We start from the raw sequence: 15,162 nt of genomic DNA on the forward strand, positions 1-15,162 counted from the left end.
GAAAAGTGACTTAGAGACGTTGGACATGGGCGGGAAGATTAGCATCTTTGACTGAGTCACGCCTAATCCTCTGGCAACAGGCACGCCATTTGTTAGCCTGGGATTCGACAAGGTGTATGATAATTCATCTTTAAAACAAGTCTCCTAAAATCATATTTTCATATTAGGAGTTTCCTTTAAGAGAACATGTATGTGTCTAGGTTACAAACGTTAAGCACTTTGTACTGCTGGATAGGACTTGTGAGTTTGAATTCGCACAAAAATAGAAACTCAAAATATGTTTGAGTTACTTTTTGTATATATACGAGTTGACGCCAACTCGCGCGTTGCGGCGGGACGTTAATTATGAACGTGTTTAATTTCACTACATGAGATTCAAAAATAGAAGTTATTTGAAATTCGCATGGTTTACATTTAACCACAAAGCTGCCAAAGGATAACATGTTAATTAATTGTGAAGCGGTTGCGTCTCATTTGCTCAAGTTGCTAATTGTATATATAATATATAATTGACGCTACGCATTGTGACGAAAAATTTAATATTATTTAATGGACTTACCAAGTATTTTAAGGGTGAAGAAAAAATTATAAAAGCTAAAGTAAAATATATAGTTTGTGTCATAGTATCTAAAAAGATAATTACATGTATTGTCAATTATGCCTACTACACTATATGTATTAGCCCATCAGGTAGGCAATTTATTTAACTTTCGGATAACATTACATATAATTTTTTTCTTTTATTGTAATACGTGAGGATATTCATTATTATTATTATCAGAATACTTTTATTATGGTAACTATATCTTATGATTGATATTGAACAAAACATGAAACTTCAGGATAGATTTTCTATGTTTCAAAGAACTTCAGAACATAATCAACTTTCTGTAATTATGTTTCGGGGAATTTTATCAAAAAACGGTCAAATTTTACCAAAATTTTCATTTACCAAAATGGTGATTGACTTTCAACCTACATGTAGATGGCCATCCATCCAGTTGTTAGGATAACATCTTAGCCGGCGTCCCTATATAGACAACCACGTGGAAGGGTCTAGGGTCTGACACATGTCACAGTTACGTGGTTTGTGCTAGTATCTCATCCATTGTTTTTGAGCATTTGGGGCGGCGACATTTTTCAGAAACTATCCCTTCACTTCTACTCAATGATCGGAGCAAGGGAACAAACCGAACGCCATAATTGTAGTTGTAGTTATTCAGCCAGGCCTGATTTTTTTTGTTCCTTGCTTAAGTCTCTTCTGACCTGGAATACTTTTTAATCAAAGTGGTTATTGTTTTTACCAAAATTGAATCGAAACGTCCATTGTTCTTTCAATTTTCTCTGTTGTTCTTTAGTTAAGGTATTTACATCTTTTTATTGAACCGTTAAACTATTTTATAATATTTATATCCTGAAGTTTAGAACATAAATTATCAAATAAAAAATTAAAGATGAATATGTTATAATATAAACAATTCATGTCAAGAAAAAGCATAATCCGACCTTAGCTCAGTTGGTAGAGCGGAGGACTGTAGTGTGATATCATAGCCATCCTTAGGTCGCTGGTTCGAATCCGGCAGGTCGGATATTATTGTTTTTGATATGATATTTTTTTTATAATAACTCTGTGCCTGTATATTTTGGTATCAAGTGATACATGAAGAACAGTATGACTGTAGACCATGAGACTTGTTTTGATGTCTGCTGTTCGTGCTTGGTCATGTATAAACACAACAATTTTGATATTGTCGTGAAACTACCCTAATAGCAAAGAAGAAGAAGAAAATAATAGGGAGAAATATTTCATTGATTTGAGGTGTCTATTACAAGAGATACAAAAGACTATATATAATTGAGGAAAACTTGTGGGACAAGCCTAATCTATTTTAGGAGTTGATAACCACATTAATAATAAATATATTCGTAACACTCCCCCTTGGTTATCAACATAATACGCTTGATGTTGCCTCGTTAAAAACCTTGCTGGGAAAACCCGGTGGGACAAAACCATAGCTAAGGGAAAAAGAGTACAACGTGTAATGCGCATTATCTCCCCCTGATACTTCGGGACCAGGTATGTTGGCTCATTAAAAACCTTACTAAGAAAACCCATTGGGATAAAACTTAGTTAAGGAAAAAAGAGTGCAACTTGAATAAATCTCTCCCTCATTATAATATGTATCCTTTAAGTAAAGTGTGTCCAACATCTTCGAAAGTTGCTCAAAACTTTTGTAGAATGATTTGTCGTTTGATGCCTTGAAGTGCGATCCTTTATATTGAGTAATGTTGTAAAATCTTCTTGTGAGACTTCTAGTGCTTTCTCTTGCGAACAAACACCATAAGATCCAAGACTATTTGTGTTACATTCTTTATATCTACAAGACTAACAGAACTAGCTTTCATGGGTTAGTAAAATATAGACACATATCATTCTTACCTTTAGGGTATCGACATATTTGATTTACCATTCAAATGTCTCCTCATTGGACATGTGCTATATCATGTTGATAAATTCAAATAAAAAATATATATTATCATACATTGTAACATTCCCATTTTTAACATATAAGAATTATAGGTTAGTTAAATTTATTAACCACTAGTAACTAGCTTATTTTTATTATAAAACATTCAACCCAAATAGTTTTAAAAACTATTTTATATATCGTTGGTTGAAATATTATACTAATCAATTGGCCTATATATGAGTGACATTTCTAATAAAATAAAAATCTATAAAAACTTATATTATTAGACGAGTAGTACGGGTAAGTTGAATATTAGAAAAATGAAGTCGACGGGCCAAGGAACCGTATAATAATTAAATTATAAAAATACATTGTATTTTGAACATACTCTATTTTTAATAAAACTTAGACCCAAATGTAGATAAAAATATTCTCGTTCTAAAGACATGTTTATTATTTTATAAAACGTTATATTTTAAAAGTTATAAACGCCAAATAAGTAAAGCAGTTGAATTAATTCTAATATATAAATTAGTAAAATAATAATAACAATCAATTGAGATTTCGTTTGAAATGTATAAGAATCAAAATATAAGTATTCAAATGAAAGATAGGCTAGTAGACGTGTACATCAAAAAAAAAATAATAATAATAATTAAAAATAAAATAAAATAAAACTCTACAAAACATGAATGATGGGCGTGTGTATGTACCATTTGGTACGTGGAGGCATAGGAGACCTCCAATATTGATGGAGGAATTAGTCTAAATAGTACTCACAATTCGATCAAAATGTGTCTTTCACCAACTCTCTCTTTCTTTAAAATTCTATGTTAGTTTTTTTTTATTTTAATAATAATAATAAAGTCATGCCTCGTTTTAAGTGTTTTAACTCCCGATCGCCGTTACCCTTTCCGATTGATCTGAGCCTCATAACTTATGTCAGGGCTTTGCCCGACTAAGTTGTTAGGATTCGATCTCAGAACTTCGGGACAAGGTTGAATTAGGGGTATTATACTTAACACGAGTGCATTATATATTTTTAATAGCCCAAAAGTTATACCCAAAATTTATACCAGGAAATTTTCTAGTGAAACCCTAAAGTTACAAAGTTGGTCCATTCTCTTTTCTCACTGTTTTATTCTCTTTTTACCCAAAACTATTATTTATTATTCTATTTTGAAAACAACTTTTATCAAAAGTCATACCTATTATTTTACTAAATAGGAAACCTTAGTTGAGACACCCAAGTAATTCTGCACAAACCCTAAAATTTTCATAACAATCAGAATCAGGATTAGGGCCCCTAAAACTCAGAGGGGGGCAATTCCCATTCGATATTATCTTCAAAACTCGTTGTCAAAATTTAAATTTTCGAATCCGTCGACTCATCAAGCCTACACACACGCGTGGCAAGCCTATAGTGAAAAGGTGTCCCTTACGGACCGTAAGGGATAAGGCTTACGGTCCGTAAGCCTGTCAATTTTCGTGTATAAATAGCAGGCATCGGCACTTGCAGTCTGCTGTTCATTCGACGATCAAATTCCAATTATACATCGAGTTATCGTCTAAATACTCTAAAAAACACACACATCACTAATTAGTATAGCGGGGTGCTGCTACGATACAGGGTATTAACTCGATCGCTATTACGATTCAACGTCCGATCGATTATAACTATCCAACGATTAGTTGAGTGCTGCTCAAATTGATTTGATACTTTGTTATTCATCGTGATTTCGACTTGAATGTTTGAGTGCTGTCCGAATTCGGACTATACTCTGTCATTCGTTGTGAATCCGCTGAATTGTTAAGTATTGCACCTTGTTAATCGTTGTGAGGGTTTAATCTCGTGAATTGTCGTAAATGTTGTATTAGTTATTTACCTAGTTTCGTGTGCATCATTTCCTGAATTAGGTTATTAGTCTTACCAATAGGCTAAACTTCACCCCATACACCTACAATCAAAATAGATGCTAATTCTCTGAAGAGCGTGAATCAGGAAGCTTGTTAATTCAATACTGCATGCTTATAATGTGAGTCATTCTCTTTTTATCAACAGTTTTACAAAACTCCAAGTTATTTTCCAAAAGTTATAATTACAGGGATTAAGTTTATGTAATCACCAAATTGCAGCCGGTATGTGGGGTATTGTGCACATTACTATTTTTATCACCTTTGTGATAGTCATCACTAATTGGGGCGACGGGACCCAATAGTGGTTTGACCATAGTCACAAATACGGTCGAGTGACAAATACCTATTCTTGTAAATTTGTTTGATAAAAACATTGTAATCTCCCTTAATACTGTAAATTATAACAACGTGTCATTTTATTTAAAATGAATGAACTCACTCAGTATTTTCCGCTGACAAAACCTTTTTAAAACGCGTTTCAGGTAATTACAGTAGATTGGAGTAAGAATTGGATCCGGCACTGAAGGATTTCAAGAAGTGGCTTATTTTATTAATTAAATCAAATTAAGAAATATTATTTTTATTAAAAGCTACCTTTGTAAAAAGGGAATTTATTCCATCTATTTAAATAAAACCCGGTGTTTCGAAACTCTGATATTTTTCCTAACTCACGGTCCTGATGAAAATTCCGCTGCAATGTTTTCAAAAATTAACCACCGGTACCACTGGGCTGCTCACAGCACCCGATTCCGTCCAGGATGGGGTCGGGGGTCGTGACATGCATAGCTAGAAAGTTAAGTTAATGCACAATTGCCATTTAGCCATGGTAGTTTTGAAATGACAATCTCTACTTTGGTAGGAGATGATAATAATCATTTCTTATAGAAAGTGTCTGAACAACCTTTAACATACTATAAGGTTGAGCTCTCTACATACTAAAATGTCCCACTAACATCTTCTAGATGTAGTTTGATAGATGAATAAAGGTATGATTACAAATATACTCGAACTGCAAGTCGATTAATAATTATACTGTGCTAGGGTTATTAAAAAAATTCCCCTTCAAAAAGCTCGCCTCTCTTGATGATGCTCAGACATCATCACTGTAAATTGCGATTATAGTGAACTTTTAAGAAAGAACATTTGATAAAGATGGATAATACTATCAAACTTATATTGCTCTTTATCAGAATATATCTTGAGTTATACAACACTCAACTTGACTATTTTAGTTCATACTATCTTTAACTTTATAAAGATACATTCTTGAGGACTTGAAATCAATACTTCAGGCATTTGCAATCATATACATACTTCTTTCAACTTTGAAAAACAATGTATGTGCATTCACTCTTTAGGAGTTCTATTACATAAACTTCCTCATTGATTTCTATATCATATGCAAGGATGTCTTGAATATTTATTCCATATTGTACCATGCTTATACCTTGTACATTAAGATGCCATAATAACCAGGTACAAGTTTTCTATGTATAATTATTGGTGCACAAGAACTACATCCTTAAGATGTTTCAACTAACCTTATAAGCACTTAAATGCTTTACGATACTCATCAGGAGTTTCAATTATATTCAACGTATTCAAATATGAATTTGTATACAACGACCATATCGTTCTCGAGAACTCATTTTACATGATTTTTGATAATTCAAATCCTTGAGGGACTTTCATGTAAACTTTTAGTATTAAGTGATACATAACATTCATAAGACGCATATCAATTCTCTCTTTATATTACCAGGCGGATAAAATATTGGAAAGTCATTACATCCACCACTAGAGAATGTGTCTCATTATAATCAATCATGGGTTTTTGCAAAAATCCATGTGCACCATATTTGCCTTATCTCATTTAATTTGATTTTCACATGATTCTCATAAAAGCCCCATTAATATCCAACATACTTTACAAATTCAGTTGTATGGACTGTTGGTCCAAAAACTTTCCATTTTATTAGAGACTTTAAATCTGCCTCATTTGCGTCTTTCCATTTTGGCCAATCATTTCTCATAGGCAGATCTTAAATTTTGATCCTCATCATTTCATCATTACAAGCGCTAAATTATATACAAAAGTATAACGGCGTCGATTTTATTTCGATTCCATACATATCTTAGACATGTTATAACTTATCGAGATCTCTTTAGTTTCAGGTACATCAGGTTCTTCTTAAACCATCATGTCTACCGTCTCTTCAGGAGACCTTTTTAATATAACCCCGACTTGACCATCTTAATTAGCTGCTCCAACTTTCGAGGAATTTTATTATTGGAATCGACTGGTCTACCATGCTTCAAACGTGCATTAGACTCATTACAAACATGTGGTTGTCCTTCAGGGACACACGCATCTTAATTGGAGCATTAACAGTTAGTATATGTGACATAGTCACCTTTTTAAGGTCAGTGAATGCGTCTGGTAATAGATTCGCTAATCTTTGTAAATGAGTTATTCTTTGAACTTCTGGTTCACACCTTTAGTTTTGAGGATCAATTGTAACGCCTCGTACTTTTGATCTTTCTATTTATAGCATAGTATCTTGTACTTTCCAAAGTCAGTCAGTTGTACTCTCATTGTATTCTATTCGATCTCAAATTGTACTTCGAGACTTGAATCATAATGGAAAAATGCATTTTTGATCATATCCTTGTTTGAATCTTATGTTATGGATAAACACGTTAAACTATGTCAAACACGTAAAAACAATTGAAAGATATTCAAATCCTAGTTCTTGAATCAAGCGTTGCCAAGAGATTACCCTAAACCGGACAAAAATCGGGAATTCATACGTTAATTCGGTAAAATACCCAAAATTTGGGTTAAATCAAATAATTATAATATTTATTGTTATTAATTGAATAATTTAATAAATTAATATTTTAATAATTTTATAATTATAAACTGTAGTTAACGAGGTTAGTTTAAACCTAACCTAGTTAATAAATCCCCCCTCATTAACTAAATTAACTAACTAGGTTACTTTTTCATAAAGGAGCTACCTAACTGAGTTAAACAACTCAGTTAGGCCAGTTAGTGGCAAGACAGTAAACCTCAGGGACCAATTTGTAAATTATCAAAAGGAAATCAGAAAATCCAAAAAAAAGGGACATACGCCCGGTCTCGAACCCGCGACCCCCCACTTATGCACGAGCGTGTTAACCAGTCGACCGAAGGTCTCATTCAAACGTTTATGGAAACGTTTAAATCTTATACGCGTTTTCGCTGGACCTTCCTTTTCCAAACGTTTACCGCCAAGACAGTAGCAGCAACAACTTTGATGTCTTCGCTGATTTCTCGGTGTTTGACAATGATATCCGTGTTTTTCCTTATCCGGTGCAAATCATGACCAAGTTCTGGCAATCACCCATTTATTTCCAAATCTTTGAGACCTCCGACCACCCTATATAAACCGGAACACCACTTCCGAACCCGCACACCTCACACACCCACCTTCGTCTTCACCGGAACCGCAACCACCTCGCCGGAGAAGACCATCAGAAACTCGGAGGTTACAACCCATAAACCGCAGCCTTTCTGTTCAAGTCGCCACCTTGCCGGAGTCGCACCGGAGTCTCCGGAGAAGACGACTCGATCCGGTATTTAACCGTTTTCCGTTTTTTTGTCTCCCTTTAGATATCTATTTTTGTTTTCTGTTATTATTATTATTATTATATTATTATTATTATTATTATCATTATTATTATATTATTATTATTATTCTTATTATATATAATGTGTTTATATAAAAGAAAAATAGATTTTATATATATAATAAAATCAGTAATATTATTATTATTACTATTAAAAATAATCAAGTTATTATTATTACTATACTTTTTATTATTTCTATCATATAATGTTACTAGGTTATAACCCCGTGTATTACACGGGTTGAATAAATAAATTTTATATACTAAATAATAAAACAATATATCTTTAAAAACCTCATTTGTTGCACGGGTTGAATAAATATAATTTTATATATTAAATAATAAAAAGTTATATCTATAAGAACCATATTGTACAGGTTGAATAAATGTAATTTTATATATTAAATAATAAAAAAGTTATATCTTTAAAACCACGTGTATTACATGGGTTGAATAAATGTAATATTGTTTATCAAATAATAAAAAAAAGTTATATCTTTAAAACCCTCGTGTATTACGCGACTTGAATAAAGATGATTTTATATACCAAAAAATAAGAAAATTATATTTAAAAAAACTAATGGGTATACTCAATACAGGATAGATATGGTGATTGTGGAGATAATTATTGAAAAGAAAATATAGTGGTCAGAAATGTTATTCAAGAAGCAAATAAGCAGCCATTTGAGTGATAAAATATAAATTATATTTAAAAAGTCCGTAATAAATATAATTTTATATATAAAGTAATATTGAAATTATATACAATTTGTTTAAAATTATGTAATAAAATAGATATAATATTTTTTTAATAATGAAAATAAAAATAAATAATATATTAATACAAAGTTTGATGTTAGTGATAAATAATTTGGTTATTTAAAAATATCTTAAATTAACAATTTAAATTTAAGAATAATATTTTATCAGAAAAATAGAAGTATTTTATTTGACATTTAAAGTAGAATAAGATTTAATATTAATTTTTGTTTATTTGGTATTCGAAAAGAATAAGAGTAAATTTGTATATTACAAATAAAAAGTAATTGTTTGTCAAATGGTATAGAAAATCAAATAAATAATATTATAAATGAGAAGTATAGATTAAATTTAAATTAAATAATAATTATCTATAGTTAAGTAGAAGAGATTAAACAAAATAATATTTAGTAGAAGAGTTATCTATAATTATTTAGAAAAGATTAAATAAAATAATAATTATCCATAAGATATTAAACTAAATAATATTTCGTATGAGGGTTATCTATAATTAATAATAAGAAGAGATTAAACTTAAATAATAATTATTCATATGACATGAACTAATATGATGACAAGTGTCCCAAAGTTGGTTTCTTTTATTATATAGTATAGATTATTATTATTAGATAAAGCAGATTATATATGGTATTAAATCAAAAACAGTAATACAATTATGAGCATTATTACAAAATATAAATTCAGCATTTTTTAACAATATTATTAATAAAAATCAGATTTATTATTATTAAACTATTTTATTCAGAAATAATTCTTAATATATTAATAAATTTTACTAATATTCTGAATTTATATTATTATTTTTATTTTCAGAATTATTATCATTTCAAATGTTAATCAAAATTATTATTATTATTGTTAAGATAATATTATCATAATTATTATCATTATTAGAATTTCATAATTATTATCATTATTAGAATTTTATAATTATTATCATTATTAGAATTTTTAGTATTATCATTGTTACTATATTATTTTCAAAATAATAAATTCAGTTACTATTATTATTATTAGAATCAGAATTTATATTATTATTATTTTTATCATTATTACTAAATCAGTATTGTTATTATGAATATATATATTTTTAATTACAAATATAAATCTTAGAAATTACCATAATTAATGTTATCTTAAAATAAAATTAATATAGGGACTAATTATTTTATCAAGTAATAACATAAAGGCAAACGTCATAAAAATCAGTCATGTTATTTATCACCATATGTACTATTAGTATTTCACCCTAATATTATTATTTATACATTTAATAAACGCTATTATTTATTTCCCACTAAAATCCCGTCAACATTCTTAACATAGGGTAAATCTCTTGACTTGTTGCAACCCTTTTGGATTCAATCCTTTTCTTTACCAAGAAACACGCAACGCAATCAAAGGTGAGTATACATGACCCATTTTCGTTTTACACTTTTGGGTGCAATATGTATTCTATATCAAACAACACAATCAAATCAAACATTTATGCACACTATATCCATACTCCATGTGATACATTTTAATCATGTTAGACATGTTATGCTACTGTAAACACTCATGACTATGTGTTCATTAACTTCGTACAAGCCTCCCCTAACAATGGTAGCGCTATAGGTTGAGAAACGCCCCTCTCGTTATATTAACGAGTATTGTTAGGTTAAACTATGCTAAAACCACCCATACACTTTTGGGTTGGACACGTTAATTGTGTTAAACTTTGGTTTGGACATATAGAGTAACATCGTTTCGAGTATACTGTCAATATGATGTTGTATTTCACATTTGGATATGAGCAACATTTTAAACACGTATTATGCTATGTATGAAAACTTGTATACTCGCCAACATGCTTTTGTTGATTTTATTTTAATACATATTGCAGGTTGAATGTTCAAGAATCAAGAAACAAGCTAGGATGGCATTAGAAACCCATTTTAGCAATTTACCATTTGTTTGAAATTATGTTTGAATATTTGAGATTATGTATTTCTTTCAAGTTTTAATGAAATAAATTTAATTCATATTGTCACAATAGTGTCATGTTGTTTTGAACAATTTGTTCGTCTCATCCCGATGTTTCCGCCATCGGTTGGGGTGTGACATCAATGATAATTCATACCAACTCATTTCTTTTCCAACTGCTTTTTTTCTCCCCCTGATATTGGGAATGTTAATCCACTGAGATGGATATCAATTAATTGAGTCGTAAATAAATATCTCGTGAAAGGCTCTATTCGTTATCATATATTCCCAACCATCTTTAAGGTCCCATCTTTGTGCGTAGTGGTGGATCATTTTCAACATGTACCGCACAACCAAAATCTTAGAAGGGACATCTTTGGTTGCTGACCAAAAACCAACTATAATAGGGAGAAACTATTACAACATGTTGGCTTGATGTGTATTAATGTTATTGCATGTAAAAGTACATGTACGCATATATAAACATAAACTTGCTCACATGATTAGTGGCTTTGCTATCAATCGTAGACGTTCAATAATCATTTTTTTAGGTCCCTCTCGGAGGATCGAGAATAAACCTAAACCTTGTTATACTAACCCACCAGCGAGTGCGGAATCCAAGCTAGCAAGCAAACCGGGATGAATCAAGTATCAACACAAACACACAAGGGTTCACCGATTAACACAACTTGTATTAATGCAAATGAAGGTTTCGGTTACAAGCACAATGTTTACAAATCTAACTTGCAAACTCTCAAAGTGTGTGTGTGTGTTTTCTGGACAGAATGCTCTCAAGCTCTCTCGAAAGTCTCTATGTGAATCTGTCTAAGTGTCTGTCTAATGAACTCAACACACTGCATGGGTATTTATACCCAGCCCATGATGTCCAGTCCGAAGGATCCGATAGATGGTCCGAAGGATCATCTATCGATGACAATTCACTCGAAGGATCAGCAGGGACCTCGAAAGATCACCTTTCGAGGTCTAATCATTCGAAGCATATCTTTCGATGAGATCGAAGGATCCACATCAACCTTCGATCTCTTATCCTTCAAGACAGAACATCTTTCAACATTTACCAACTGTTGTCCAAGTCAAACCGGAGGATGGTTGACTTGGTCAACTTACAACACTAAACAGGACATCGTTTACATCGTGACCGAATACAGACAAAGTACAGACACAAGTGCACCAACAAACTCCCCCTTGGCTGTAGCTTTGTCTTTATCTTCTATAGTTGTAGACTCGTCTCGAACTTCGATGGTCTTTGATTTTCGAGTTCTCAAAACTCTGATGTCCTTTCAAGTCGTCATTGTCGGAGGATCTTCAAAGTCTTCACGTCTTGAAAGCAGAGAGTGTATCAACAAACTACCCGTATCATGTAGGAAGTGTGTTGACAAACTCCCCCTTAACATAAACTCCCCCTTGAGTTATGCTCGCGAAACACTTTATCTTTATGAAGTGAGATCCTTGTGGTGTTGATGATGTCCAGCGGCAACTCGATCATCTTCATCTTTTGAGTGCCTTCTCGTCGTGTCTTCATTCCAAAGCTTGTCATCGACCATGTTCTCCTAGCCTTTAGAATCTGCACATGCAAGAAATCTAAACGCGTAATGAGAACAACTGCTTGGAATATAGTATAAGCAAATGACATACGAATGACCATGTCACAATCAAACACCGTCCGACAGTTTGAAAGTTTAATAAATTTGTCAATTTTAGTTTTAACTTTCAAAACTTGCAAATTTTGACCGTTTATGAAGATTTAGTCAAATCGGTTTTCGTTCAGATTTCAGGTATCGAAGACTCGAGCTCCAACATCGTACGATCGAAAATAAAGTAGAAATAAAATCTTTTTGGCTTTTATGAAGTTTATATTAAAACACACCTAAAATCTTTTTGGTATTTTTGAATTTAAAAGACAACAATTTAAAATCCTTTGAGTGTTATCAAACGACATCACCGCTAATGTCGTGCTGATATGCACCAAACGACGAAACTGTTTAAAAGAAAAACAATAAAAGTTAAACAGTAAATAAATATATACAGACATTCTTTTTGTGAGTTTCGAGGGTAAGAGAATCATATCAGTGTACGGTCATGCCAAAACACTCTTGTTGTTCAGTTAGTTAACATTAAAATAAGCATCCTATAACAATTATCGGTATTGGTGTCCACTTAAGCTCAACTTATCAGATGTAATCATGGTTAGAGGATACGTTAATGTATAATTTATACTTACCGACCGGTGTTCATCCACATCACGACACATTCCCGTATCAAGGTATGCACGAGGGATCATCTTACCGGTGAGTATACCGATTATCATCTGTTTGACCGTATAAGCTGTGAGATACTCACTTATTTTGATTTGAAAACAAGCCCTATGTGATATAATCACTTATTGATGAGGAACTTGATTTTCATATGCATGAGGGCACAGGTGCAAGTCCGTGAACAGGTCAGTACTTCCGTACAGCAGAGAGACGAACTTGACACCCGGATAAATGTGATATATTATCACTTATTTGATTTGGACATGTGATTGTTTATCACTTATTGAGGTCGAATGCAGTATGTAATATGTACACGTATGTATAGTATCATGGAAGATCTAGACTTGCGTCCCCGTTATTTTTCGGTAAAAGATACAACCATGATACCCAGATGATAAGCAGCATAAAGACCGAATATCTCAGAACCTCGGCAATCTATCAAACGAAATTTCGGTACTAAGACCATATGCCAATGAATGGTTCCCACCTAGTCTTCAGTCAGTTTAAGATTTATATCACCCTGCACACTTTAAAATGATTGTGAGCCTACCGATACATCTTATATAGAGCTGCTTATCGTTTTTCATTTAAGGTTTAAAGAGGTTTGGATAGACCACTGATGTACTATCATATTCTCTTTTTCTCGCCAGGAAAACTCATTTTTGATTTTCTATTATTTTTGTGTTTTTGAATTTTTCGATGTTTTTGGATTTTCAGATTTTTGGATTTACTCCCCCTAAAATCAACAAACTAAGACAAATTTAAAACACAAAGGTATTTACAAAAATGATTTTCCGATGTTGGTTTACTCTTGCTTGACCTTAATGCCGTTTACCAATAATAAAAAGTCAAATCTTGATTTGTCAAATGCTTTGGTAAATAAGTCGGCACATTGGTCATCGGTGTGGACCTTAACAACATCGATTAGCCTTTTCTCAAAGCAATCACGTATGAAGTGATATTTGATTTCGATGTGTTTGGTCTTTGAGTGCTGCGCAGGATTTCTAGTGATATCTAAAGCAGCAGAATTATCAACGTAAATAGGAGTAGTTAGGAATTCAAAACCGTAGTCCCGCATTTGTTGTTGGATCCAAAGAACTTGGGAGCAACAACTTGAGGCAACAATGTATTCAGCTTCGCATGTTGATGTAGCAACGCACGTCTGCTTCTTGCACTGCCATGTGACTAGGCGATTTCCTAAAAACTGACATCCAGCCGTTGTGGATTTACCGTCGATTTTGCATCCGCCAAAATCAGAATCACTGAAAGCTACCAATTCAAAGTTATTATCCCTAGGGTACCACAGACCGGTGTCAGGGTACGCCTTCAAATAACGAAAAATCCTTTTGACAGCTGCAAGATGTGAGGCCTTCGGGTTAACTTGATATCTGGCTAGCAGGCACGTTGGGTACATTATATCTGGCCTTGATGCTGTGAGGTACATAAGAGATCCGATCATAGCGCGGTAGTTTGAAGGACTAACAGCTTCTCCCTTCAAATCTGGAGTAATTCCGTGATTAGTTGGCAATGGGGTACCAATGGGCGTTGCATCAGACATCTGGAACCGGCTCAAGATGTCACCAACATATTTAGTCTGAGCGATGAATATCCCAGACTCAGTTTGTTGCACTTGTAGGCCCAAGAAGAAAGTCATTTCCCCCATAGCACTCATCTCGAATTTATCCTGCATAATGCGCTCGAATTCCCTACACAAGACATCATTAGTAGAACCAAAAATAATATCATCAACGTATACCTGTAGCAGAAGAAGATCTCCATCTTGTTCTTTGATGAAAAGAGTACAGTCGATAAGACCTCTACGAAAACCGTTCTCCAACAGATAGTGTGATAAGGTTGCATACCAAGCTCGCGGTGCTTGATGAAGACCATAGAGAGCTTTGTTGAGCAACCAAACCCGATCGGGATGGATAGGATCTTCGAAACCTGGAGGCTGTTCGACGTATACCTCTTCTTCAACCACACCATGTAAAAATGCACTTTTCACGTCCATCTGATAAACCTTGAATCCTTTGAAGGACGCATAGGCTAGAAAGATTCGAATTGCTTCGAGACGTGCCACT

At 32.8% G+C, this 15,162-nt stretch overlaps 1 non-coding gene across 1 annotated transcript; it reads left to right on the forward strand.

The window, feature by feature from the left end:
• Positions 1-1,501: 1,501 nt before the first annotated feature.
• On the forward strand, positions 1,502-1,589 carry TRNAY-GUA. Its single transcript is given in 2 exon segments — positions 1,502-1,538; positions 1,554-1,589. It is a non-coding gene; the product is annotated as a tRNA-Tyr (tRNA).
• Positions 1,590-15,162: the final 13,573 nt, after the last annotated feature.

This window comes from Helianthus annuus, chromosome 14, assembly GCF_002127325.2.
Source record: "Helianthus annuus cultivar XRQ/B chromosome 14, HanXRQr2.0-SUNRISE, whole genome shotgun sequence".
In the NCBI taxonomy this organism is placed as follows: Eukaryota; Viridiplantae; Streptophyta; class Magnoliopsida; order Asterales; family Asteraceae; genus Helianthus; species Helianthus annuus.